The sequence below is a fragment of the Elephas maximus genome, chromosome 13 (assembly GCF_024166365.1).
Source record: "Elephas maximus indicus isolate mEleMax1 chromosome 13, mEleMax1 primary haplotype, whole genome shotgun sequence".
Lineage (NCBI taxonomy): Eukaryota > Metazoa > Chordata > Mammalia > Proboscidea > Elephantidae > Elephas > Elephas maximus.
Window position 1 is genome coordinate 32,436,147 of NC_064831.1, and position 13,277 is coordinate 32,449,423.

A 13,277-nucleotide genomic window follows, 5' to 3' on the forward strand; every position below is an offset into this window, starting at 1 on the left:
TAATTTGTTTAAGCCATTGATTTTGGTGGTTACTTTTGGGTAAACCTAACCGTAATTGATACTGAATATTGATACAGAGTAATTTTACAAAGACAAGAAGTAGGTGGAATTGCAGAAATTAAACTAACTCATTTAAGTACTCCTTTACGTCTTCACACAATCAATATCTATTGAACATCTCCTACGTTGAGTAATACCCATTGCCATCAAGTTGATTCTGACTCACAGGGAGGGACCCTACAGAACAGAGTAGAACTGCCCCATAGGTTTTTCAAGGCTGCAAATCTTTATGGAAGCAGACTGCCACATCTTCTCTCACAGAACAACTAGTGGGTTCAAACCACTGACGTTTCAGTTAGCAGCCAAGCACTTAACCACTGCACCACCAGGGCTCCTTTGTTGGGTTATAGACACACGAAAGTAAATAAGATGCAGCTTACAGTCTAAAAGAGGCAACCTAACAGACAATTAAAACAAAGTTTGCTAAGTCATATGGCATTTTTCCAAGTCATTAAATTCTTCAAAAAAGAATGGGATATGAAATGAAAGCAACAAAGCATAATAATTAAAACTACATCCTCTAGAACCAGGCAGCCTAGCCTGAACTCTATCTTTACCACTTAATAGTTCTATAACCTTAAAAAGTAAAGTTACCTAAACTTATATCAGTTTCCTCTTTTAGTGAACTGCTTTACCAATGAGAATAAGCCTCAAAAAAATCTCATGGAGTCATCTGAGTAGGCAATCCTATTTTTCAAAGAAAGAAATCAGAACACAATGGCTTCAGTGAAAAATAAGCCCAACTGCATTTTGCGAATAAAGTTCTGGCCCTAAGCTTTCAGTTACTAAACCCCCCAAAAAAGTCATTTTAAATCACATAACTTTGGGGCTTAAAGGAACCACAAAGACATGTATCTAGTCCAGACTACAGGCATCAGTAGTATTTGGAAAGCTTGCAGATAACTGAGTCATCCAAAACCTACTGAGTCAGAATCTTAGGATGTGACATGAGGAAAACTTCACTGCTTTATAAAATATGCATTTTTTAAACAAACTCACCATGATTCAGGTGCACACCAAAGTTTGAGAACCCTAATCTACTCCTTCAGAAGACCAAGGCTTAGAGAACCTGAATGACTTGGACAATAGCGCACAGCTAATGAGCGTGTCTGGAGCAGTTCTCAAACTCTAACATGCATCAGAATCACCTGGAGGGCTGGTTAAATATCAACTGCTGAGCTCCACCCTCAGAGTTTCTGATTCATTGGTCTAAGGTGAACCCAAAAACCAAACCCACTGCCATCCAGTCGATTCCGATTCATAGCAACCCTATAGGACAGAGTAAAACTGCCCCATAGAGTTTCCAAGGAGGGCCTGGTGGGTTCAAACTGCCAACCTTTTTTTGGTTAGCAGCTGTAGGCCTTAACCACTACGCCACCAAGGTTTCCAATCTAAGGCAAAGAGCCCCAAAACTGACATTTCTAACAAGTCCTCACGTGAGGCTGAAACTGCTCATCTGGAAACTATGATTTTAAAACCACAATTAGAGACTTTTCTCTGAGTACATCAATTCAATGTGGCACTGTACCGTTAAAGACCAAGACAAGGCAACGTATTTCAAGAATAATGTTGAAAATGAAATAGAAACCATGACCAGACACAAATCACATATATTTATTCTAAACCATTCTGGTCACTTGGAAGAGACATACACAGCTGGAAAAAATTCAAACAAAGCTGGAATAAAACTGTGAGGGTCATGGAACATGTAAAGAAACAAAAACGACAAATAAATACAAAGATTAATTCACACAAAGAAGGCAGAGATAGATTATAATTTTAAAAATCTATAAAATTATGCAAAGGTAGGTGCAGAATGAACAAACTGTAAAATGTCATAATTAGGTAGGAGACCCTGGGTGGCAGAAATGGTAAGTGCTCGACCACTAACCGAAAGGTTGGTGGTTCGAACCCACCCAGAGGTGCCTTAGAAGAAAGGCCTAGCAATTTGCTTCTGAAAGGTCACAGCCAAGAAAACCCTATGGAGCAGTTCTATCCTGACACACATAGGATCGCCATGAGTTGGAATCGACTCGACGGCAACTGGTTTATAATTAGGTAGCTGATTTAATTATTCAGTTGTAACGAGTCATCTTTAGGTCTCTTTCTGTGTTATTTACTCAGACAGCCTAGTCCAAAACTAGTCTCCAGGCCAGATTTTTATTCAAAACCACTTTTTTTTTTCCCCCCCAAAACCACTTTTGAAAATGGTTTCCCACTGGTTCCACACAGTCAGGAAAGCCACAGAGAAAATTCCTCACCCTTCACACCAATTCCGCTTGACTAGACATTCCCAGCATTACATTAGAAAGGAAAGCATTTTAATGCTGCTATAACTGCTATTTTTTCCTCATGTAGATGGCTCTTAACCCTGAAATACTATATTCAAATACACAATTCTCTCAACAGTTCGGAGTATCTGCAACTGCCTCTGTCTGCCTGCTGTTTGCCTCACTGTTGTGAGAACACATCCGAAACCTATAAGGGATGAATTCAACTGACAGCATCTCCTCACGACTGCCATCCGCATTTTAAAGCATATTGTCTTCAGCCCTTTAGACTCCAATTTCAATTCCATTTTCCACTTGTGGTTCTTGCTGTGCTACCTTTAGTATCTGCTATTATTTTCTCTGAAGAAAGTAATACAGCTAAGTGTTGCCTCCTTTCATTACCCAAGTTACTCTACATCCACCCAAGCTGCGCCCTCCATCTTCTCAGGACCCTGGCCCAGGCTTCCCTTTGAATCAGTGACATATATTTGCTTTTGTATTTTCCCCCTCCCACTCCCAACATCTACCTACCCTCCCAAAAATAGCCTCACATCTAAGGGCACAATATTTGGTTTTTGACCTTTTCAAAACCAGTGTAAATATCATTCTTTTTAGAGCAAGAGCAGAGTCCAGATAAGTCCTGCTACATAGATGAATGGTTCAAACTACTGATAGATTTTCCCCAGGATTTGCTATAGGTGCCTTTTTTTTTCCCTTCATTGTCTTTTTAATTTACCTTATTTTTTGTTGTTGTTGTTGTTCAGAATTTACATAGTAAAATATATACCAAGTCAACAATTTCTACATGTACTGAAATTCAGGGCCACTGATTACATTCCTCAAGTTGTGCAACCATCCTCAACCTCATTTTTTGAATTGTTCCTCTCATTAACATAAACTCACTACCCTCTAATTTTCCTATCCAATCTTTCAAGTTGCTGTTGTCAGTTTGACCCCATACAGACAGTTCTTAAAAGAACACAGTGCTCAAGGCAGATACACTCCTTACTAATTAAGCTAAATTACTGCTGTTTTTTTTTTTACTGCTCAGTTTAAAGAAGACTTCAGGGGATATTTTTGGTTTAAGGTTTAGAGATTATCTCAGGGCAATAGTTTCAGGGGCTCGTGTAGCCTCCATGGCTCCACAAAGTATGGATTCCCTGAGAATTTGAAATTCTGTTCTGCATTTTCTCCTTTTTGATGAGGATTCTTTATAGAATCTGTGATCAAAACGTTCATAATGGCAGGCAGGCACCACCCATTTCTTTTCATCTCACGTCAAATGAAAAAAAAAAAGCAGCTGTAAATGGAGGCAATTCGTTGGCTATTCTTTACCATGAGAATGTTGATTCTGTTTACGACCTTGAAACTAAAGCTCCCTAAAACATTAGAGGATCTCTCGTTGGTTGGAGTTAAGTGGGAAAGGCCCGGCCTCTTAACGGGACACACATCCCCTACCTTAAGACCAAAACTCAGAGTCTACCAGAATCAAATTCCAAATTTTAAGAAGTCACATAAAATTAACTAACATAATTTAAACACAGGCTCTACGCTTAGCTAAACCAACCAAAACCAAACCCATTGCTGTTGAGTCAATTCCGATTCATAGTGACCCTATAGGACAGAGTAGAACTGCCCCACAGGGTTTCCAAGGAGTGGCTGGTGGATTTCAACTGCTGACCTTTTGGTTAGCAGTCGAGCTCTTAATCATTTCACTATCAGGGCTCCACTAAGCCTAACTACAAACTATTAAGTCTTAGTCTAAGGTGAGCATCAAATCTATCCATGCCATTCCTCAATACACTTTTATTTCTGAAATATCTTCTTAATCAGAAACAAAGAACTTTACAGAAAGTTCTAATGTAGAAACAACATAGCTATCCATGACTGTCTACTTTTCTCAACCTTATCCTGAGCTATCTTTAAAAGCATAAACTTAAGGTAATATTCCACATCAGAAAGTTAAATATTTCAACAAAGAAACAAGAATCTGAAGTTAATAGCTTTAATTTATAAATCTGTAGTCACACTTTTATTTTACATATTATCTCTCAAAACTTATAGGCACAGAATGTTATAATATTGTATGTATCTTTTAAAATGAACGTATAATTTGCTTATACCCAGAATAGGATATAAATATCAAAAAACAACATCCTATATACAGAAATTTGGCATCCTATAAATTTAATAAATTTATAGGAACAATTACTAAAGAATAGATGATAATGAAAATAACTTCATATTCAATGCCACTGTTTCATTTTGTGCTAGTATGCTCCATTTTCCCTTTCATTTGGAGGACTCAAAGCACTTCACATAATCTCAGGCAATAGAAAGGAAGCGTTTTTGTCAGTCTGAACCATGAAGTGCACAGCCAAACCGTCATATCAGTGTTTACTGAAAAATGCTGGACTGGACGTTAAGTGTAGTACAACATAGACTCCAGGGCCTACCCATTCCTCTTTGCCCTCAACTTGAAAAAGATACCTGAGGTACAACTTGGTAGACAGATATTACATAGAGCAGATATTTCATAAAATTTAGTATTTATTTGTATCCAAGAAAAATATATATACAATTCAAATTTAGACATAAAGCTCAAACAACAGTTTTATTCAATTACATTCTCAATTTGATCTAATAATAATCTATTTGAGATCATAACCCTTTGTCAAAAAAAGCATACTAAGAATATTGGCATTGTTTTACTCAAAGCAGAAATTAAGTCAATAACTACACAAGAGTTCTAATTAAAAAGCACAGATTCTAACTACATAGTCATGCTCATGGAGTAGCATTTATAAAACTGGAAAAAGCAGAGGCAACAGCAAAACTGTCTCACTAAAAAAGAAGCTAAAATGCAGACCCCAAATTCTCATAAGATCAGACTTAATGGTCTGACTAAGACTAGAAGGACCCCAGTGGTCATGGCCCCCAGACCTTCTGTTGGCCCAGGACAGGGACCATTCCCGAAGCCAACTCTTCCGACATGGATTGGACTGGACAATGGGTTGGAGAGGGATGCTGGTGAGGAGTGAGCTTCTTGGATCAGGTGGACACTTGAGACTATGTTGGCATCTCCTGCCTGGAGGGGGGATGAGAGGGTGGAGGGGGTTAGAAGCTGGTGAAATGGACACGAAGAGAGTGGAGGGAGAAAGCGGGCTGTCTCATTAGGGGGAGAGTAATTGGGAGTGTGTAGCAAGGTATATATGGGTTTTTGTGTGAGAGACTGACTTGATTTATAAACTTTCACTTAAAGCACAATAAAAATTATAAAAAAAGAAGCCAAAGACCTTCTACAGACTGTAACTTAAGGACAAAAAAAAAAAAAAAGGACAAGGCGTATGTAAATTAGTCAGTTATTTTAGCAGACATACAGAAAGAGAAAGTAAGTTTGTGTATAAATTTTGCCAAGTTGGATTCCCAAAGACTTAGGCAAAGCTCAGATTTTACTGCACAGTGGGTGTCACTACCCTGTAAAATGCAGATTCCAACCCCTCCCCTACCAACCCTCTGGATCTGACCCAGTAGATTGGGGCCTAGTAATAAGAACTTTTCAATGTGTATTTTTTGACAGGCATCCTAATAACACTTTGAAAAACATTGCAAAACACACCCCCAGGGAATCATTTATAAAGGAGAATTATAAAGTCCTAGAGGTGTTCCTTATATGGATGTTAGACATCATCTTATTTAACGTAACTAATAACCAACCGAGTCAATCCCAGCTCATGGTGACCCCATGTGTGTCAGAATTGAACTGTGCTCCATGCGGTCTTTGATGGCTGATTTTTCTGAAGTAGAACGCCAGGCTTTTTTTCCGAGGCTCCTCTCTGTTAGCAGCCAAACTCATTAATCGTTTGTACCACCCAGGTACAGTACTCCTTTCTAACACACTGACACATAATTATTCTTCATAAGAAAGAATATCAACATTTATTCAGTAAAACAATCAATATATGCTTCTCTGGAGGCTGTGAAGCCTAATCACTTATTTTAACAATACAATCATTGCTTGAAACAGGGTCACCTCTTCTTAAAATTAACTTCCAATACAGTATATGTACCTTCGAACACATAGACAAATCACAAAAAGAAAAACCGTTTCATTATGTTATTGCTCCCTCTTGTTTTGGATCAAAATTAAGAGCTTCATCACCCTAGTGATAAATGAGTTTAGACTATTTCCCAAATATACCCTCACAGGGTTGAGATGTGCTACCACAGAAAACAGGATATCCAAAATGATGCTATCAGCGCATCAACACACACTTCCAAAGAAAAATAACCAAAATGTTCTGAGTAAAAGATAGGGGATAGTCTCCTTTCAAAAGAACTGTTTTGAACAAGATAAGGTTCACTTAAGGAGTCTTGGTGGCGCAGTAGTTAAGCACTCAGCTGTGTAACTACTCAGAGGTTCGAACCCACCAGCCTTATTCCATAAAGGTTTACAGCCTTGGAAACCCTATGGGGCAGCTTTACCCTGTCCTTCTGGGGTTGCCATGAGTCGGAATCTACGGCAACGGGTTATTTGTGATGTTCACGTGCATGTGCAAGTTCAATTAAGTTTGTTCAAAAAACAAATGTAATATGTTATTGAGCGTTCCTGAACACAAATCAGTAGTTACGAGAAGAAATTACCTGGGATTGCTCTCCTCAGCGGCTGACTGCTGGGCTGTGTCTTTTCACTTCACCGGTCAGAGGGGCGGAAAAGATTTCTGCAACACGGGCACTGCTAGAAATCCCCAACAGAAGACATCCAAAATCTACAGGAGGAAATAAAAAATGTCCCACAATCATTAGTAAACTGCAGAAACCTGATCTAAGCGTCTCTTTTGTCTCTACCCTCCCACTTACCACCATTTGTTGTGCCCTGAGTAGGTTCTCCTCAGGCTGCAGTTATCTTTATCATTAAAAGTATATAAGGAAAGAACATATCTTTATACAGAAATCTGAAGCCTAGCCAAAAATGAGAGACTCCTGCTGGGTAGCACGATGTAGACAACAATTATTCCAACTTCTGAGAGATGGTGAGTAATTTACATGTTTTTTTTAGAAGAGAAAAAAAGAAAAACTAAATAAATGCACATCCCTGGATCAACAGCAACATATCAATAACGACAATGTGATGTAAAATAGCAAAGACAGGACTACAAGTAACTTTTATAAACAACTTTCAAAAAACGTGCAAAACTCCCAAAATATTCCCTGGTGCTTGGATCTGCCTAGAGGCTGACGGCTGAAAGTTCACCCCGTGAGCGACATCTGCTTTGGTCTTAGACACGCATCTCACATCATCAGGCCTAACTGGGAAGGTAAGTTTCCTGGCACAAATGGATGGATGAATCCCTACTGCACAACTAGAAATACCTGAGTTTGAAGACAGCAGATGGAAGCAGGCTGGGCCAGTGTCCTAGCTGAGAGAAACACGGAGAACAAATGCTAGAGTTGGCCCGGGCAGCAGTAAGAGCATCTTAAAAGACCAACCACAGACACTCAGAGACACAAAAGGCAGGAACCGCCAGCTGTCACCAAGTCGACTCCAATTCATGGTGATACCACGTGTGTCAGAGTAGAACTGTGCTCTACAGGGTTTTCAATCGACAATTTTTCAGAAGTAGATTGCCAGGCCTTTCCTCAAGGCTTCTCTGCGTGGACTTGAACCTCCAACTTCATTAACTATTTCCACCACCAGGGACTCCACAACAGGAAGAAGCTAATGTAAATGCTAAGCGAAACCTCAAGAAGCCACTACTCAACATCACAATAGGTGGGAGAATAAAATTTTCCAACAAAGAATACTTTTTTAAGAAAGCAATAAAAACTATACTTAAATTTTAAAAGCAAAAGCCACTTAAATGCCCAATATCTGGAGAATACTTAAGTAAATCTGCCACAATGACATAATTTACTTAACCACAATTTTGTCAATCATTGAACATTTTGATGAGTTTATAATAAAATGGGAACATGCCACGTAAGATGTACAGAAGACAGACAAAGCAGGGTACAATGTTGTAATTACATGTGCCACAGCTACTCGTGCAACAGCAAGAAACAAGATGCAACCTGTTCTGAAACAATTATCAACATCAGGGGAAATATTCCATCTGCAGACAGGTTAAAGTAAGCAGTTGAACTCAGGGTCTAGTACAACAAGAATTTCCCAATCCCCAAAGGGTGAGCCACTCATGGACAGAATAATTCTTCCAATCCAATCCAGTCCAATCCAATCCCCACCGTGGTCTCGGGGAACACCTAGCTCAATCGGCATAACATAGCTTATAAAGAAAATGTTCTACATTCTACCTTGCTGAGTGGCATCTGGGGCCTTAAAAGCCTGTGAGCGGCCATCTAAGATACTCCACTGGTCTCGTCCCTTCGGGAGCAAGGGAGAATGAAGAAAACTAAAGATACAAGGGAAAGATTAGTCCAAAGAACTAATGGACCACAACTACCAGGGCCCCTACCAGTCTGAGTATAGTACAACGAGATGGTGCCCGGCTACCACCGCTGACTGCTCTGACAACGATCACAACAGGGGTCCCAGGCAGAGCTGGAGGAAAACATAGCACAAAGTTCCAACTCACAAAAAAAGACCAGGCTTACTGGCCTGACAGAGACTGGAGAAATCCTGAGAGTATGGCCCCTGGACACGCTTTTGGCTCAGTAATGAAGTCACTCCTGAGATTCACCTTTCAGCCAAAGATTAGACAGGCCTATAAAAAAAACAAGGCTAAAGGGGCACACCAGCCCAGGGGAAGGGACTAGAAGGCAGGAGGGGACAGGAAAGTTGGTAATAGGGAACCCAAGGTTGAAAAAAGAGAGTGTTGATATGTCGTGGGGTTGTTAACCAGTGTCATAAAACAATACGTGTACTGTTTAATGAGCAACTAGTTTGTTCCGTAAACCTTCATCTAAAGTACAATACAAAAAAAGGAAAAAAAAAAAAACAGTTCCCCCAGGAGCCACTGTAGAAAAGTTTTTGTGGTTTTTGTCATGTCTTAGGTTTTCTGTTTTGTTTTTACTTATATGGCTGCAAAGGCTTGGAATGTGATATCTTTTCCTTTAACAAGTGTTTCATGAAAAGAAAAGAAACATGGAGGGTGAGATGGCAGCGTGACCTGAATCTTCAAAGTTGGGTACGGTGGTGGCAGTGGCAGGGCATGAGAAGAGTGGGGTATGAAAAGTAAAGGGAACATTTCACATGCAGACAAACTAATTCTTCATATTAAAATGTCCTTGGTACCCTCAAATCCAACTTCTTCACTTCAATCAATTCATCATTTCTTAAGCACCTGGAACCTGGCAGTAAAACCTCAAAGTCAAATCTCTGGACATTTAATTGCAAGACGTTTTGCAAGTAACAGGATTCTGCTTCTTCCACAATCCCACACAAACAGCTTTAACCATGATGTACTGGAGAGATAGCGGCTCTTCAGCTGCCTCTGAAGAATTACAGGTTGCTTTCAGATGCTTTCCAGGTGATTTCAAGCCTTTCCTCATTCTGCAACTCGTGAATTATGAAAGGTCATTCCTAATTCATGAGAAATACTTCTCCCATCTTGTGTTCATTATCATATATCCTTCCCTTACACACACACACACACACACGCTTTCACTTGGGTAATAAGGCATCGATGTGCATCAACAAGGGTTTTACTGAGAGCCACTCTTACATTTTACCGTCATGATTCTGCCAGGAGCAATGCTCTGACACTTCAAAGGAAGCCGGGTCCTTTGACAGTAATGCACAGAAGGACATCGAAAGCAAGGTCAAAGGAGACCCAGCTAAACTGAAAGGGACTCTCTTAAAATTCATTGGGTCTTAATAATTCTCTTGGTTGTCATCTCATTTAAAGACAAAACACGCCTCCTGCCAACATTCTACTTCCACACAGTAAAATCAAGCTCGGGCTCACAATCCTTCTGTGTAACGGCTATGTATAATGAATACATTATATTCACATGAGAAAATTTACAGAGTAGAACAATTTTTTTTTACACAGGCCCACAATCTTCATTAATTCCGCTGAGCACGTTAATAATAACTCAGAATGGTACAGTGAATAAACCCATTAATGATCACCGAAACCCAATCCCTGAGTTTTACAGGTGGTAAAACTGAAAGGAGGCTAAGTAATCTGTCCAAAATTAAGCAGCAGGTAAGTGGTGAAGACAGGGTACCACCCACCCAGCGCCGTCAAGTTAATTCCGACTCATAGCGACCCTATAGGACAGGGCAGAACTGCCCCACAGAGTTTCCAAGGAGCACCTGGCGGATTCGAACTGCTGACTGAAGATAGGGTAGAACCCATATTTCCTAACACCAACTGTGATGCTGTCTTCACAGTAAGCTCACAGTTCCTCAACTATTGATCAAGTTGATTTCATTCCTCCCCCTGAATAGTAAATTTTTTAAAGCTGTAGGAAAAGGTAAATCAAATGAAGCGTCAATCTTCAACTTCCATTCATCAATCACTGAAATTTCACATTAATTATATATAATTTTCTTCTTTACCCAAGAAACCCAGTATAATTTGGATGATTTTGGGAGGGTCTAAACCACGGGACGAATTAGTGAGTTGAAGCGTATTGCAGGGGAGGATAAAGACGACTTAGACTGCAGGCATCTCAGACATGAACCGAGAATAATGATTTACTAAAATGAATAATAAAGGCAAACAAAACCAAATTCCCGTAATTAAAGTGATGTTTCCCAATGTGACAACCAGACTTCCAAGATGTTTCTTTTTAAAGAGAAGGAAGAATTTTTGTATGAGAGGCTGACTTTATTTGTAAACTTTCACTTAAAGCACAATAAAATTTAAAAAAAGGAGGAAGAGAACAGGCAGATGTCATCTTTTTTTTTTTTTTAAGTTCTGTATTCAAATAAATTTGGAAGATGCTGGGTTCTAAATATTTCTACTGAATATTCACAAAGCACATTATGTTTATTAAGGCTCTAAAAAGGCTTGGGGGGAAGACGGCTGCTTAGTTTTGTTTAACCCAATGTTTCCCAATCTTGTTTGAGAGCTTTGGTGTGCAGAATTCACATTTACATCTCCCGAGGAACATACTTCAGAAGTACATATAGCATTCTTGATGAATAACCTGAATATGACACCCATTAAGAGTATTTATTGTGAAATCTACTTCATCTTCCATGCTAAACTTAAAAATCAAGCCAAGAGAGGGACCCAGTGAATAGAATGAAAATAACAACCACCACTAACACATGATAAACGTAAAGTGCAAGGCACTGTGCTAAGCACAAATTTTTTTTTAGAAAGGGAGGGAGGGTCTTTAGCCATCAAATTATCCTCCCCAGAGGCTCTATTTACTCATATACCAGCAAAACATGTACACATCTTTTTTTTACATAAATAAACATACTACACACACTGTTCTATAACCTGCAATTTTCACCAAGCTGTACAACAACATATATTGGCAATGTTTACAAATTGGTACATGTCTTAGTTATCCAGTGCTGCTATAAGAGGAATACACAAGTAAATGGCTTTACCAAACAGAAGTTTATTTATTCTCTCACAGTTTAGGAGGCTAGAAGTCCAAATTCAGGGTGCCAGCTCCAGGGGAAGGCTTCTTCTTCTGTTGGCTCTACGGGGAAGGTCCTTGTCATCCATCTTTCCCTGATCTAGGGGCTTCTCAGCGCACGGACCCCAAGTCCAAAGGACGCACACACTCCTGGCTCTTCTTTTTTGGTGGTAATGAGGTCCTTCTTCTCTCTGTTCAATTGTCTCTTTTATATTTCAAAAGAGATTGACTCAACATACAATTTAATCCTGTAGATTGTCCTGCCTCATTAACATAACTGCCTCTAATCCTGCCTCATTAACATCATTAAAAAAAAAAAAAAAACCATTGCTGTTGAGTCACGAACTTATAGTGACCCTACAGGACAGAGTAGAACTGCCCCACAGGGATTCCAAGGAGCACCTGGTGAATTCAAACTGCCGACCTCTTAGTTAGCAGCTAAACTCTTAACCACTTGCCACCAGGGTTTCCCGTTAACATCACAGAGTTTAGGATTTACAACACATAGGATAATCACTGGGTTGTAGGGCTTTGTCTCATGGATTTGTAGGGGCTCTTTATTTGGGAAATTAGTCCCTATATCTCCTTATATCACACAACCACACAATACTGGGCCTAGCCAAGTTGACACACAATTTTGGGGGGACACAACTCAATCCATAACAGTACATAAGGAGATTCACGGGTATTATTTTTAAGACTGAACAGTTTTCTAATGTACAGCTGTAGCATATTTATTCACATTTGGGTTATTTCTAATCTTCGGCCATTATAAACACTACTACGATGAGTATCCACTACCCGTCAGTTTGACCTACTATAGTGACTCGCATGTTGCTGTGATGCTGGAAGATACGTATGCCATCAGTATTTCAAATACCAGCAGAGTCACCCATGGTGGACAGGTTGCAGTGGGGCTTCCAAACTAAAACAGACTAGGAAAAAAGGCCTGGCGATCTGCTTCTGAAAATTACCCAGTGAAAACCCTATGGATCACAACAGAATATAGTCTTATAAAGTGCTAGAAGATGAATTCCCTGGCTTGAAAAGCAACAAAGGACTCAAGCATGCTGGCAAGAATGAGGATGGCGCAGGACCAGGTAGCATTTCTTTCTCTTCTACACAGAGTCGCCATGAGTCGGAGTTGACTCAACAGCAATTAACAACAACAATGTTGTTGCTGTTGTGTGCCCTCAAGTTAATTCCAACTCACAGCGGCCCTATAGGACACAGCAGAACTGCCCTCATAGAGGTTGCAAGGCTATAATCTTTACAGAAGCAGATTGCCACATCTTTCTCCCACAGAGCAGTAGGTAGTGGTAGGGTCAAATAACCTTTTAGTTAGCAGCTGGGTGCTTAACCACTGTGCCACCAGGGCTCCCA

The 13,277-nt window shown here is 39.8% G+C and overlaps 1 protein-coding gene across 2 annotated transcripts in view; it reads right to left on the bottom strand.

Annotated features, from left to right (window-relative positions):
- The window catches only part of FHIP1A (FHF complex subunit HOOK interacting protein 1A), a 325,704-nt gene that overhangs the window by 247,834 nt on the left and 64,593 nt on the right, over positions 1-13,277 (bottom strand). For both annotated transcript variants that reach the window (XM_049905183.1, XM_049905184.1), the window contains exon 2: positions 6,975-7,099. The gene's annotated coding sequence lies outside the window, so the exon portion shown is untranslated. The remainder of the gene's footprint in view (positions 1-6,974; positions 7,100-13,277) is intronic.